The sequence below is a fragment of the Haematobia irritans genome, chromosome 4 (genome assembly GCF_050003625.1).
Source record: "Haematobia irritans isolate KBUSLIRL chromosome 4, ASM5000362v1, whole genome shotgun sequence".
NCBI classification, from domain to species: domain Eukaryota; kingdom Metazoa; phylum Arthropoda; class Insecta; order Diptera; family Muscidae; genus Haematobia; species Haematobia irritans.
The window spans coordinates 141,870,331-141,887,558 of NC_134400.1; the positions used below are offsets into that span (position 1 = coordinate 141,870,331).

The 17,228-nt window shown below is 27.7% G+C and overlaps 1 protein-coding gene across 8 annotated transcripts in view; it reads left to right on the plus strand.

Annotated features, from left to right (window-relative positions):
- Nucleotides 1-17,228, plus strand: part of zormin — a 517,259-nt gene that overhangs the window by 165,086 nt on the left and 334,945 nt on the right. The gene's annotated exons all lie outside the window — the stretch shown is intronic.

Below are 17,228 nucleotides of genomic sequence, written 5' to 3' on the forward strand. Positions count from 1 at the left end.
GGATCGAATGAAATTTGCTTCTCTTATAGGTTCCGCAAGCCAAATCGGGGGATCGGTTTATATGGGGGCTATATATAATTATAACCCGATGTGGACAAATTTTTGCATGGTTCTTAGAGACTATATACTAACACCATGTACCAAATTTTAGCCGGATCGGATGACCTACATCAATAACAACTACTTGTGCCAAGTTTCAAGTCGATAGATTGTTTCGTTCGGAAATTAGCGTGATTTCAACAGACGGACGGACGGACATGCTCAGATCGACTCAGAATTTCACCACGACCCAGAATATATACTTTATGGGGTCTTAGAGCAGTATTTCGATGTGTTACAAACGGAATGACAAAGTTAATATACCCCCATCCTATGGTGGAGGGTATAAAAAATTCATCAAGACAACGCACCAGCACCCAAGAGTGTTTTAACAATGGCTAAAATCAACGTATTAAAGTACGAGCTGCTTGACCACCCACCTTATTCTCCTCATTTAGCTCCCAGTGACTTTTACTTGTTCCCAAATCCAAAAAAATATTCCTTGCTGGCAAGCGTTTTACCTCAAATGAAAATGCAATTACAGTTGTAAACCACTATTTTGAAGACCTTGAGGAAAACTATTTGAATCAAGGGATAGAATTGCTAGAAAAGGGTTGGACTAAGTATATTGAAGTTTCAGGAGATTATATTGAAAAATACAATATTTTTGAAAAACTAACTATTCTCTTTCATTGGTAGGCTAAGAAGTTTCCCAACCGCCCTTGTATAAGTTTATCCGCACGATAAAGTCAGTGTCCAACTTTTCGAGACATATCCCAGATATTGGCCACTCTATGCGTTATATTTGAAGGCCTAACAGGTTGGCTGATAAGTCCCCGGTCTAACAAAAAAAAAAAAACAAATTTTTTTGTCAAAATTCGTTTTTATTATTCAATATAGTTCCCTTCAAGAGCGATACAACGATTATAACGACCTTCCAATTTTTTGATACCATTTTGGTAGTACTCCTTTGGTTTTGCCTCAAAATAGGCCTCAGCTTCGGCGATCACCTCTTCATTGCAGCCAATTTTTTCCCTGAGAGCATCCTTTTGAGGTCTGAGAACAAGAAAAAGTCGCTGGAGGCCAGATCTGGAGAATACGGTGGGTCCACATCCATTTTGCACAGAGCTTCCGCATATCCAAATATTGATGAATGATATGACCAACACGTTCCTTTGATATCTTTAAGGCCTCTGCTATCTCGATCAACTTCATTTTACGGTCATTCAAAATCATTTTGTGGATTTTTTTGATGTTTTCGTCGGTAACCACCTCTTTCGGGCGTCCACTACTGCGTTCACCGTCCTCCGTGCTCATTTCACCACGCTTGAATTTTGCATACCAATCAATTATTGTTGATTTCCCTGGGGCAGAGTCCGGAAACTCATTATCAAGCCAAGTTTTTGCTTCCACCGTGTTTTTCCCTTCAGAAAACAGTATTTTATCAAAACACGAAATTCCTTTTTTCCATTTTATTCACGATAACAAAAGTTGCTTCACAAAAGACGCTCTATCTCACAAACTAATTGACTTACAGACGTCAAATTTTGACACGAATCATTTGAAGCTTCACCCTAAAAAAAAAATCGCTTCTCTAACATATGTTCCAAACATATTTTGCAGGAAGCACATATATTATTGGATGCTGCCGAAACATTAATATGTTTGTTTTATGTGAACATATTATATGTTTGGAAGCATTTTGAGCCCAAAAATATTATATGCTTGGAAGAACTTTCCCCAAAGAAGATTGTGCTCATTCCCTAACATAATTTTCATTTCCACGAAATTTTTAGTTCTTGGTACCTTTTTCTGTAATACAAATAATGTTGAAGAAATTATTCAATTTTATAAATTTTACCTTTCGCCTGGACGGAGAATCGAACCGATGACCATACAGTTTGTAAGCCAACACACTATCCACTGGGCTACGTAGCAGTTATAGTCACCAGTAGACAATTATCGTTATAAGTTACATTTATATAGCATAGTTTGCAGCGCCCACGAGCCCATGCAAACATAACATTATTTAAAAGAAACATACATTTGTTGGCCACGTGGAGCAGTGGTTAGCATGTCTGCCTTGCATGCAAAGGGTCGTGGGTTCAATTCCTGCTCCGACCGAACCAATTTTTTTTTGTAATTTAGACATTTATACTAAATTAAATTTTTATAATGAAACTTCGAAATGTGGGTTTTTAAAGATTTACAGTCAGAAACAGTGCTTGATATAAACGAAATGGCTTTTGAATAAAATATTATTATATATTTTTTTTTTTTTGCAAAAATAACAATTTTATAACAAAAAACTGTTTTTGGAATAAAAGTTTGAAATTTGGAAGAAAATCAAAAACTCTAACAAAAGAAGAGTATAAACATAGATAAATAATTTTATAATGTACACATAAATTTATTTAGGCGCGGACCGTTTTTTACTAGCATTTAACTACATTTTAAATGCCTTTAAAACTTATCGTGTTTTGTACTTAATTTCATTTTTACCTTTAAGGCCGTTAAAAAATGTGTGTCCATAATGTCAAAATGATAAACAAAACACTTGTCCACACATACATAAAATTCTCCTCTCAAGGCGAAAACACATGCTGTTTTTTTTTTCAAATCTCTATGCTCTTGGTTCCGAATGTCTATTCTCTTTACTTCGAATACTCGTTCTAATATTCAAATTAAATAATATTTAGACTTAAGCATATCAAATTTGTGGCCTTATCATAAAGCAGTTTTCCGAAACAACATCCAACCGTTTCACAGAAATATTGTGTTTAAAAATTGTGCCCGAAACACATTTTGTTTATATCGGAACATATGAAAAACATATTTTTCTAACAGTGTTGGTACTATATAAAAATAATATGCATTTAATACTAGCGACGCCATCTATGTGTCAGACCGGGGACTTATCAGCCAACCTGTTAATTCGTAGTGTTTGTCACACTGTAAGATTCTTTGCTGACCGGCGCATAGGATATATTGATATCGGGAACTTTAACCACAACCCAAGTCATTCGACTGTGGATGAAACCCTTTAGTAGAACTTTATACGCAATTCATGGTGGAGGGTAGATAAGATACGGCCTTTTGGCCGCAAATTCACTACTTGTTTTAATTTTTCATTCCTCAATTGAAATAGAGGCGTAAGCAATGCAAAAATCCATACAAGGAATACTTTCGTTCTATGAAAAGCAATGGATATGTTCCAAAATGTTCACTGCTTCCAGATCACAAGTTGGTGATCACAAGCTGGGGCATTCATGGCCTGATTATCCATTCAAAACTTGTGAAAATCTAATGCTACAATAAAGTTCATGTAAATTTACTTGTTTCAATTCTTATCTTTCTTCCTTATGGTATTTTATATATTGCCTTAGTAGGTCGCTTCAAATAAAACACTCTGTGAAATAGAGCGTAAATATATTCTATTAAGGAGATGAAAGAAATCTAAATGAAGTGTGCTAATTAATCTCGTAAACAATGGTGATGTGTTTATAAACATTTTTAAATGTACGTATAGAATTTCTAACACTCAGGGCCCCTCAAACATAATTGCCACCATTTTGCAACAAAATGCTGATACTATTTGAAATTGATAGTTACGTCCAAGTCTCGATTATTATAACCCTTAAGCATGAGGGTATATGAAAGCAACCAAGAGGCGTTTTTTTTTTTTTTTGAAATGTTAAAAGTAAATTTAATTTCTTTGGCCTATCGCTTTATAAAAATCAATGGCGACGGCACACTTACCGACAGACGAAAATAAAAACCTAGACATAAAGCCTCATTTTTTGTTCTCTTCCAAATCTACGTTGAAATTTTAAAAATAGTTCCGCATTGTCTTTGCGTATTTTACAACAAAAAGAACCTTTGCGAAAACTTGTTTAAACTTTAGATTTTGTTATTTGAGTCTCTTACCAATGAATATTGGTATTTTTTACAGTTCATTGGTGACTGACTAAAGGCGTGGGCGAGCTTTGAAAGACTTCTTCATATCTTTAAATTATTTTAATAGACATGCAATAAATTGAAATTGTTTTAGTTGTTTTTGTTTTCTGTTAATACACGCAAAGAAATAAAACGCTTGGAAAATGGGTATCGTAAACGTTGCAGTTCTGTTGTATTGAATTTCTTCAAATTTTTCATCACCCAAAAAGAGTGATAATTTTTTTACACAAAAAGAGTGATTATTTTTTTTTTACACAAAAAGGGTAATTATTATTTTTTTTTTTTTACACAAAATTGGAAAGTAAGAGGAAGCATGCTCAGAAACAAACCCAGCCAGCTGCATTCAAATAAATAATTCGACTCTGGAAAATGAAATGTTTTTCTATCAGTGCTTCATCGTGTGCAAAAGGTGGACGAAGAAAATTATAAATAAAACCAGTAAGGAAAGTCTAAAGTCGGGCGGGGCCGACTATATTATACCCTGCACCACTTTGTAGATCTAAATTTTCGATACCATATCACATCCGTCAAATGTGTTGGGGCTATATATAAAGGTTTGTCCCAAATACATACATTTATATATCACTCGATCTGGAAGAATTTGATAGACTTCTACAAAATCTATAGACTCAAAATTTAAGTCGGCTAATGCACTAGGGTGGAACACAATGTTAGTAAAAAATATGGGAAACATTTAAATCTGAAGCAATTTTAAGGAAACTTTGCAAAAGTTTATTTATGATTTATCGCTCGATATATATGTATTAGAAGTTTAGGAAAATTAGAGTCATTTTTACAACTTTGCGACTAAACAGTGGCGATTTTACAAGGAAATTGTTGGTATTTTGACCATTTTTGTCGAAATCAGAAAAACATATATATGGGAGCTATATCTAAATCTGAACCGATTTCAACCAAATTTGGCACGCATAGCTACAATGCTAATTATACTCTCTTTGCAAATTTTCAACTAAATCGGAGTTAAAAATTGGCCTCTGTGGTCATATGAGTGTAAATCGGGCGAAAGCTATATATGGGAGATATATCTAAATCTGAACCGATTTCAACCAAATTTGGCACGCATAGCTACAATGCTAATTCTACTCCCTGTGCAAAATTTCAACTAAATCGGAGCAAAAAATTGGCCTCTGTGGTCATATGAGTGTAAATCGGGCGAAAGCTATATATGGGAGATATATCTAAATCTGAACCGATTTCAACCAAATTTGGCACGCATAGTTTCAATGCTAATTCTACTCCCTGTGCAAAATTTCAACTAAATGGGAATTAAAAATTGGCCTCTGTGGTCATATGAGTGTAAATCGGGCGAAAGCTATATATGGGAGATATATCCAAATCTGAACCGATGTCAACCAAATTTGGCACGCATAGTTACAATGCTAATTCTACTCCCTGTGCAAAATTTCAACCAAATCGGAGTTAAAAATTGGCCTCTTTGGGCAAATGAGTGTAAATCGGGCGGAAGCTATATATGAGAGCTATATCTAAATCTGAACCGATTTGGCTGGTATTTTGCAAGTTTTTCGAGACCCATAAAATATTCGGATGTACGGAATTTGAGGAAGATCGGTTGATATACACGCCAATTATGAACAGATCGGCGAAAAATATATATGGCAGCTATATCTAAATCTGAACCGATTTTTTCCAAAATCAATAGGGATCGTCTTTGAGCCGAAACAGGACCCTATACCAAATTTTAGGACAATCGGACTAAAACTGCGAGCTGTACTTTGCACACAAAAATACATCAACAGACAGACAGACAGACAGACAGACAGACGGACAGACAGACGGACAGACAGACGGACAGACAGACAGACAGACGGACATCGCTAAATCGACTCAGAATTTAATTCTAAGCCGATCCGTATACTAAAAGGTTGGTCTATGATTACTCCTTCTTGGCGTTACATACAAATGCACAAACTTATTATACCCTGTACCACAGTAGTGGTGAAGGGTATAATGAACATTTGCCCTAAAACCTAAACGAAATAGGACCCCAATTCTGTGGAAAACAACAACGCCAAATAGTTAGGTTTTTTTTGGGGAGTAACTTCATGTAATTTTGGGGCCAGTTTGCATTATGAATAAAATAAACCCCCCATTTTTGTACTACCGCAATTTTCACCTGGCATGCCCGCATCTTATTTTTTAGGGCGGTTTCAAAAAAATGAACCCCTGGAAAATAAGCCCCAAAACTAAAATGAAATATGGTCACAAATGTGGGGCGCTCTTCGTGATGAATATGAGTTCCATTAAAATGATTCTCAAAAACATGTAACTGAAGCACAAAAGTCGGTCCCAAAATAAATGTAGGGCTCATTTGGAATTTAAGAACCGTGTGAAAATGTACCCTACCCCATTTAAAATTTTATGAAAAATTAAATATGTTTAATGAGTAAGAATATTTTGGGAATCTGTCCATAGGAGAAAGCCGGCCACATAACATATAACTCTAATACGATACAATGATATTTTAAATAAAAGTGTATATATTTGCCATCATTGTCAACTCTCAGAATGCAAAAAAAAAAAAACATCCCACTTGAAAACAAAACACAATCCCAAATATATTGAGGTTTACTTCAATAACGCAAACGTGCCCCACAAGCAAAATGAGGTTACTTTTTTTTGTGTTGTTATTTTCCATATACTTTTTAGGGTCCTTGTCACGGCTACCACAGTTGGTAGTATTCTACAAAAAATAGTCGATCTTTTTTACTCTCCAAATTCAAAAATTTTCCCTACAAAATAAAATTTCGTAAAGACAAAATTTTCTATACAAATACAATTTTGACAAAATTTGCTACAGAAATAAAATTTTAACAACATTTTCTATAGAAATAACATTTGAAAAAAATTTTCTATAGAAAAAAAATTTTGACAAAATTTTCTATAGAAAAAAAAAATTGACAAAATTTTCTATAGAAATAAAATTTTGACAAAATTTTCTATAGAATTAAATTTTGACAACATTTTCTATAGAAATAAAATTTTGACAAAATTTCCAATAGAAATAAAATTTTGACAAAATTTTATATATCAATAAAATTTTGACAAAATGTTATATATCAATAGAATTTTGACAAAATTTTCTATAGAAATAAAATTTTGACAAAATTTTCTATAGAAATAAAATTTTAACAAAATTTTCTATAGAAATAAAATTTTGACAAAATTTTCTATAGAAATCAAATGTTCACACAATTTTCTATAGGAATAAATAGTTGACACAATCTTCTATAGAAATAAAATTTTGCCAAAATTTTCTATAGGAATAAAACTTTGACAACATTTTCTGTAGAAATAAAATTTCGACAAATTTTTCTATAGAAATAAAATTTTGACAAAATTTTCTATAGAAATAAAATTTTGACAAAATTTTCTAAAGAAATAAAATTTTAACAATTTTTTCTAAAAAAATAAAAGTTTAACAAATTTTTCTAAAAAAATAAAAGTTTAACAATTTTTTAAATAGAAATAAAATTTTGACAAAATTTTCGATAGAAATAAAATGTTTACAAAATTTTCTATAGAAATAAAATTTTACCAAAATTTTCTATAGAAATAAAATGTTGACAAAATTTTCTAAAGTAATAAAATGTTAGCAAATTTTTCTATAGAAATAAAATTTTGACAAAATTTTCTATAGAAATCAAATGTTGACACAATTTTCTATAGAAATAAAATTTTGCCAAAATTTTCTATAGGAATAAAACTTTGACAAAATAAAATTTCGACAAATTTTTCTATAGAAATAAAATTTCGACAAATTTTTCTATAGAAATAAAATTTTGACAAAATTTTCTATAAAAATAAAATTTTGACAAAATTTTCTATAGGATTAAATTTTGACATAATTTCGTATAGAAAAAAAATTTTGACATAATTTCCAATAGAAATAACATTTTGACAAAATTTTCTATATAAATAAAATTTTGACAAAATTTTCTATATAAATAAAATTTTGACAAAATTTTATATATAAATAAAATTTTGACAAAATTTTCTATATAAATAAAATTTTGACAAAATTTTCTATATAAATAAAATTTTGACAAAATTTTCTATAGAAATAAAATTTTGACAAAATTTTCTAAAGAAATCAAATATTCACACAATTTTCTATAGAAATAAAATTTTGCCAAAATTTTCTATAGGAATAAAACTTTGACAAGATTTTCTATAGAAATAAAATTTCGACAAATTTTTCTATAGAAATAAAATGTTGACAAAATTTTCAATAGAAATAAAATTTTGACAACATTTGCTATAGATATACAATTTTCACAAAATTTTCTATAGAAAAAATTTTTGATCTAAAAAAAAAATAAAAGTTTAACAAATTTTTCTAAAAAAATAAAAGTTTAACAATTTTTTAATAGAAATAAAATTTTGACAAAATTTTCTAAAGAAATCAAACGTTGACACAATTTTCTATTCAACATTTGCTATAGAATTAAAATTTTCACAAAATTTTCTATTGAAAAAAAAAATTGATAAAATTTTCTAAAGAAATAAAATTTTAAAAAATTGTCTAAAAAAAAATATAAAAGTTTAACAAATTTTCTAAAAAAATAAAAGTTTAACAATTTTTTAAACAGAAATAAAATTTTGACAAATTTCAATAGAAATAAAATGTTTACAAAATTTTCTATAGAAATATAATTTTACCAAAATTTTCTATAGAAATACAGTTTTGAAAAATTTTTCTATAGAAATAAAATTTTGACAAAATTTTCTATAAAAATAAAATTTTGACAAAATTTTCTAAAGAAATAAAATGTTAACAAATTTTTCTATAGAGATAAAATTTTGACCAATTTTTCTATAGAAATAAAATTTTGACAAATTTTTCTATAGAAATAAAATTTTGACAAATTTTTCTATAGAAATAAAATTTTGACAAATTTTTCTATAGAAATAAAATTTTCACAAATTTTTCTATAGAAATAAAATTTTTACATATTTTTCTATAGAAATAAAATTTTGACAAATTTTTCTATAGAAATAAAAAAATAAATGACAACATTTGCTATAGAAATAAAATTTTCTATAGAAATAAAATTTGACAAAATTTTCTATAGAAATACAATTTTACAAAATTTTCTATAGAAATAAAATTTGGCTAAATGTTTTATAAAAATAAAAGTTTAACAAAATTTTTTTGAGAAATAAAATTTTGACAAAATTTTCTATAGAAATAAAATGTTGACAACATTTTCTATAGAAATAAAATTTTGATTACATTTTCTATAGCAATAATATTTTAACAATATTTTCTATAGAAATAAAATTTGACAAAATTTTCTAAAGAAATAAAATGTTTACACATTTTTCTATAGAAATAAAATTTTGACAAATTTTTCTATAGAAATAAATTTTGACAAAATTTTCTATAGAAATAAAATTTTGACAACATTTGCTATAGAAATAAAATTTTCGCAAAAATTTCGCAATTTTTTAAATAGAAATAAAATTTTGACAAAATTTTCGATAGAAATAAAATGTTTACAAAATTTTCTATAGAAATAAAATTTTACCAAAATTTTCTATAGAAATAAAATGTTGACAAAATTTTCTAAAGTAATAAAATGTTAGCAAATTTTTCTATAGAAATAAAATTTTGACAAAATTTTCTATAGAAATCAAATGTTGACACAATTTTCTATAGAAATAAAATTTTGCCAAAATTTTCTATAGGAATAAAACTTTGACAAAATAAAATTTCGACAAATTTTTCTATAGAAATAAAATTTCGACAAATTTTTCTATAGAAATAAAATTTTGACAAAATTTTCTATAAAAATAAAATTTTGACAAAATTTTCTATAGGATTAAATTTTGACATAATTTCGTATAGAAAAAAAATTTTGACATAATTTCCAATAGAAATAACATTTTGACAAAATTTTCTATATAAATAAAATTTTGACAAAATTTTCTATATAAATAAAATTTTGACAAAATTTTATATATAAATAAAATTTTGACAAAATTTTCTATATAAATAAAATTTTGACAAAATTTTCTATATAAATAAAATTTTGACAAAATTTTCTATAGAAATAAAATTTTGACAAAATTTTCTAAAGAAATCAAATATTCACACAATTTTCTATAGAAATAAAATTTTGCCAAAATTTTCTATAGGAATAAAACTTTGACAAGATTTTCTATAGAAATAAAATTTCGACAAATTTTTCTATAGAAATAAAATGTTGACAAAATTTTCAATAGAAATAAAATTTTGACAACATTTGCTATAGATATACAATTTTCACAAAATTTTCTATAGAAAAAATTTTTGATCTAAAAAAAAAATAAAAGTTTAACAAATTTTTCTAAAAAAATAAAAGTTTAACAATTTTTTAATAGAAATAAAATTTTGACAAAATTTTCTAAAGAAATCAAACGTTGACACAATTTTCTATTCAACATTTGCTATAGAATTAAAATTTTCACAAAATTTTCTATTGAAAAAAAAAATTGATAAAATTTTCTAAAGAAATAAAATTTTAAAAAATTGTCTAAAAAAAAATATAAAAGTTTAACAAATTTTCTAAAAAAATAAAAGTTTAACAATTTTTTAAACAGAAATAAAATTTTGACAAATTTCAATAGAAATAAAATGTTTACAAAATTTTCTATAGAAATATAATTTTACCAAAATTTTCTATAGAAATACAGTTTTGAAAAATTTTTCTATAGAAATAAAATTTTGACAAAATTTTCTATAAAAATAAAATTTTGACAAAATTTTCTAAAGAAATAAAATGTTAACAAATTTTTCTATAGAGATAAAATTTTGACCAATTTTTCTATAGAAATAAAATTTTGACAAATTTTTCTATAGAAATAAAATTTTGACAAATTTTTCTATAGAAATAAAATTTTGACAAATTTTTCTATAGAAATAAAATTTTCACAAATTTTTCTATAGAAATAAAATTTTTACATATTTTTCTATAGAAATAAAATTTTGACAAATTTTTCTATAGAAATAAAAAAATAAATGACAACATTTGCTATAGAAATAAAATTTTCTATAGAAATAAAATTTGACAAAATTTTCTATAGAAATACAATTTTACAAAATTTTCTATAGAAATAAAATTTGGCTAAATGTTTTATAAAAATAAAAGTTTAACAAAATTTTTTTGAGAAATAAAATTTTGACAAAATTTTCTATAGAAATAAAATGTTGACAACATTTTCTATAGAAATAAAATTTTGATTACATTTTCTATAGCAATAATATTTTAACAATATTTTCTATAGAAATAAAATTTGACAAAATTTTCTAAAGAAATAAAATGTTTACACATTTTTCTATAGAAATAAAATTTTGACAAATTTTTCTATAGAAATAAATTTTGACAAAATTTTCTATAGAAATAAAATTTTGACAACATTTGCTATAGAAATAAAATTTTCGCAAAGTTTTCTATCGAAAAAAAAATTATGACAAAATTTTCTAAAGAAATAAAATGTTAGCAATTTTTTCTATAGAACTCAAGTGTTGACAAAATTTTCTATAGAAATCGAATATTGACACAATTTTCTATAGAAATAAAATTTTGCCAAAATTTTCTATAGGAATAAAACTTTGACAAGATTTTCTATAGAAATAAAATTTCGACAAATTTTTCTATAGAAATAAAATGTTGACAAAATTTTGTATAGAAATAAAATTTTGACAACATTTGCTATAGGTATACAATTTTCACAAAATTTTCTATAGAAAAAATTTTTGATCTAAAAAAAAAATAAAAGTTTAAAAAATTTTTCTAAAAAAATAAAAGTTTAACAATTTTTTAATAGAAATAAAATTTTGACAAAATTTTCGATAGAAATAAAATGTTTACAAAATTTTCCAAAGAAATAAGATTTTACCAAAATTTTCTATAGAAATAAAATTTTGACAAAATTTTCTAAAGAAATCAAACGTTGACACAATTTTCTATTCAACATTTGCTATAGAATTAAAATTTTCACAAAATTTTCTATTGAAAAAAAATTTTGATAAAATTTTCTAAAGAAATAAAATTTTAAAAAATTTTCTAAAAAAAAATATAAAAGTTTAACAAATTTTTCTAAAACCAGTAAGGAAAGTCTAAAGTCGGGCGGGGCCGACTATATTATACCCTGCACCACTTTGTAGATCTAAATTTTCGATACCATATCACATCCGTCAAATGTGTTGGGGCTATATATAAAGGTTTGTCCCAAATACATACATTTATATATCACTCGATCTGGAAGAATTTGATAGACTTCTACAAAATCTATAGACTCAAAATTTAAGTCGGCTAATGCACTAGGGTGGAACACAATGTTAGTAAAAAACCAGTAAGGAAAGTCTAAAGTCGGGCGGGGCCGACTATATTATACCCTGCACCACTTTGTAGATCTAAATTTTCGATACCATATCACATCCGTCAAATGTGTTGGGGCTATATATAAAGGTTTGTCCCAAATACATACATTTATATATCACTCGATCTGGAAGAATTTGATAGACTTCTACAAAATCTATAGACTCAAAATTTAAGTCGGCTAATGCACTAGGGTGGAACACAATGTTAGTAAAAAAATATGGGAAACATTTAAATCTGAAGCAATTTTAAGGAAACTTTGCAAAAGTTTATTTATGATTTATCGCTCGATATATATGTATTAGAAGTTTAGGAAAATTAGAGTCATTTTTACAACTTTGCGACTAAACAGTGGCGATTTTACAAGGAAATTGTTGGTATTTTGACCATTTTTGTCGAAATCAGAAAAACATATATATGGGAGCTATATCTAAATCTGAACCGATTTCAACCAAATTTGGCACGCATAGCTACAATGCTAATTATACTCTCTTTGCAAATTTTCAACTAAATCGGAGTTAAAAATTGGCCTCTGTGGTCATATGAGTGTAAATCGGGCGAAAGCTATATATGGGAGATATATCTAAATCTGAACCGATTTCAACCAAATTTGGCACGCATAGCTACAATGCTAATTCTACTCCCTGTGCAAAATTTCAACTAAATCGGAGCAAAAAATTGGCCTCTGTGGTCATATGAGTGTAAATCGGGCGAAAGCTATATATGGGAGATATATCTAAATCTGAACCGATTTCAACCAAATTTGGCACGCATAGTTTCAATGCTAATTCTACTCCCTGTGCAAAATTTCAACTAAATGGGAATTAAAAATTGGCCTCTGTGGTCATATGAGTGTAAATCGGGCGAAAGCTATATATGGGAGATATATCCAAATCTGAACCGATGTCAACCAAATTTGGCACGCATAGTTACAATGCTAATTCTACTCCCTGTGCAAAATTTCAACCAAATCGGAGTTAAAAATTGGCCTCTTTGGGCAAATGAGTGTAAATCGGGCGGAAGCTATATATGAGAGCTATATCTAAATCTGAACCGATTTGGCTGGTATTTTGCAAGTTTTTCGAGACCCATAAAATATTCGGATGTACGGAATTTGAGGAAGATCGGTTGATATACACGCCAATTATGAACAGATCGGCGAAAAATATATATGGCAGCTATATCTAAATCTGAACCGATTTTTTCCAAAATCAATAGGGATCGTCTTTGAGCCGAAACAGGACCCTATACCAAATTTTAGGACAATCGGACTAAAACTGCGAGCTGTACTTTGCACACAAAAATACATCAACAGACAGACAGACAGACAGACAGACAGACGGACAGACAGACGGACAGACAGACGGACAGACAGACAGACGGACATCGCTAAATCGACTCAGAATTTAATTCTAAGCCGATCCGTATACTAAAAGGTTGGTCTATGATTACTCCTTCTTGGCGTTACATACAAATGCACAAACTTATTATACCCTGTACCACAGTAGTGGTGAAGGGTATAAATATGGGAAACATTTAAATCTGAAGCAATTTTAAGGAAACTTTGCAAAAGTTTATTTATGATTTATCGCTCGATATATATGTATTAGAAGTTTAGGAAAATTAGAGTCATTTTTACAACTTTGCGACTAAACAGTGGCGATTTTACAAGGAAATTGTTGGTATTTTGACCATTTTTGTCGAAATCAGAAAAACATATATATGGGAGCTATATCTAAATCTGAACCGATTTCAACCAAATTTGGCACGCATAGCTACAATGCTAATTATACTCTCTTTGCAAATTTTCAACTAAATCGGAGTTAAAAATTGGCCTCTGTGGTCATATGAGTGTAAATCGGGCGAAAGCTATATATGGGAGATATATCTAAATCTGAACCGATTTCAACCAAATTTGGCACGCATAGCTACAATGCTAATTCTACTCCCTGTGCAAAATTTCAACTAAATCGGAGCAAAAAATTGGCCTCTGTGGTCATATGAGTGTAAATCGGGCGAAAGCTATATATGGGAGATATATCTAAATCTGAACCGATTTCAACCAAATTTGGCACGCATAGTTTCAATGCTAATTCTACTCCCTGTGCAAAATTTCAACTAAATGGGAATTAAAAATTGGCCTCTGTGGTCATATGAGTGTAAATCGGGCGAAAGCTATATATGGGAGATATATCCAAATCTGAACCGATGTCAACCAAATTTGGCACGCATAGTTACAATGCTAATTCTACTCCCTGTGCAAAATTTCAACCAAATCGGAGTTAAAAATTGGCCTCTTTGGGCAAATGAGTGTAAATCGGGCGGAAGCTATATATGAGAGCTATATCTAAATCTGAACCGATTTGGCTGGTATTTTGCAAGTTTTTCGAGACCCATAAAATATTCGGATGTACGGAATTTGAGGAAGATCGGTTGATATACACGCCAATTATGAACAGATCGGCGAAAAATATATATGGCAGCTATATCTAAATCTGAACCGATTTTTTCCAAAATCAATAGGGATCGTCTTTGAGCCGAAACAGGACCCTATACCAAATTTTAGGACAATCGGACTAAAACTGCGAGCTGTACTTTGCACACAAAAATACATCAACAGACAGACAGACAGACAGACAGACAGACGGACAGACAGACGGACAGACAGACGGACAGACAGACAGACGGACATCGCTAAATCGACTCAGAATTTAATTCTAAGCCGATCCGTATACTAAAAGGTTGGTCTATGATTACTCCTTCTTGGCGTTACATACAAATGCACAAACTTATTATACCCTGTACCACAGTAGTGGTGAAGGGTATAAAAAAATAAAAGTTTAACAATTTTTTAAATAGAAATAAAATTTTGACAAATTTCAATAGAAATAAAATGTTTACAAAATTTTCTATAGAAATATAATTTTACCAAAATTTTCTATAGAAATACAGTTTTGAAAAATTTTTCTATAGAAATAAAATTTTGACAAAATTTTCTATAAAAATAAAATTTTGACAAAATTTTCTAAAGAAATAAAATGTTAACAAATTTTTCTATAGAGATAAAATTTTGACCAATTTTTCTATAGAAATAAAATTTTGACAAATTTTTCTATAGAAATAAAATTTTCACAAATTTTTCTATAGAAATAAAATTTTCACAAATTTTTCTATAGAAATAAAATTTTCGCAAATTTTTCTATAGAAATAAAATGTTAACAAAATTTTCTATAGAAATAAAATTTTGACATATTTTTCTATAGAAATAAAATTTATCAAAATTTTCTATAGAAATAAAATTTTGACAAATTTTTCTATAGAAATAAAAAAAATGACAACATTTGCTATAGAAATAAAATTTTCTATAGAAATAAAATTTGACAAAATTTTCTATAGAAATACAATTTTACAAAATTTTCTATAGAAATAAAATTTGGCTAAATGTTTTATAAAAATAAAAGTTTAACAAAATTTTTTTGAGAAATAAAATTTTGACAAAATTTTCTATAGAAATAAAATGTTGAAAACATTTTCTATAGAAATAAAACTTTGATTAAATTTTCTATAGCAATAATATTTTAACAATATTTTCTATAGAAATAAAATTTGACAAAATTTTCTAAAGAAATAAAATGTTAACACATTTTTCTATAGAAATAAAAGTTTGACAAATTTTTCTATAGTAATACAATTTTGACAAAATTTTCTATAGAAATAAAATTTTGACAACATTTGCTATAGAAATAAAATTTTCACAAAGTTTTCTATCGAAAAAAAATTATGACAAAATTTTCTACAGATATAAAATTTTAACAAATTTTTGTAAAGCAATAAAAGTTTAACATATTTTTCTAAAAAAAATAAAAGTTTAACAAATTTTTATATAGAAATAAAATTTTGACAAAATTTTCGATAGAAATAAAATGTTTACTGATTTTTCTATAGAAATAAAATTTTACCAATATTTTCTTTAGAAATAAAATTTAAAAAAATGTTTCTATAGAAATAAAATTTAAGCAAAATTTTCCATAGAAATAAAAATTTTACAAAATTTTCTATAGAAATAAAATGTTGACAAAATTTTCCATAGAAATAAATTTTTGATTTTCTAGAGAAATAAAATGTTGCCAATTTTTATATAGACGTAAATTTTTGCTCGACCGTGGTCATAGTTTATTTTGGTTTTGGGGCTAAATTTCTTGGGCCCATACTCATAGCGCCTTTTCAAAGGCAACATTGTGCTGCTTTCATTGTGTTGGGCCCTATGAACTTTTCGCCCGTATATACTCCTTATACTGCTCTAGCATATAAAACAGGAATTTCGGCCAAGATTGTGAAGATGTGTGTAGCTTCTTACATTGTATTTTGTACGTCCCAAGTATTATCTTTAGCATGTCTGGGTGTGTAATTTGGGGCATAAATCAAATTTTAAAATTGGTGTAAAAATTAATGCGCCTCAAGGTAAAATCATAAAATGCCTGTTTTATACATTTTTCTTGGTATTCATATAAATCGATTGTTATTGTTTCTATTTGGGAATTCTTACATGGCAGAGAAGTTTTTTACCTTTTATGAAAGGGAATCGTAATTTATATTTAGTTATTGCATTTTTCCTTGAAGGCGTTATTTTTGCTCAATTGTTGGCCACCTCTTGGTAAACAGCTCTACCTTTTTAGTGTTTAGCTGTTTAGCTGTTAAATGAAATAATGGAAGATATCATCCAATTGTCTTTAAAAGATACCGATAAAGATTATTTGAATTAAAATTTATGGCTGGGGATAAATTGTATAGTAACTACTTATTGTTATAAAGACAATTAATAATTCT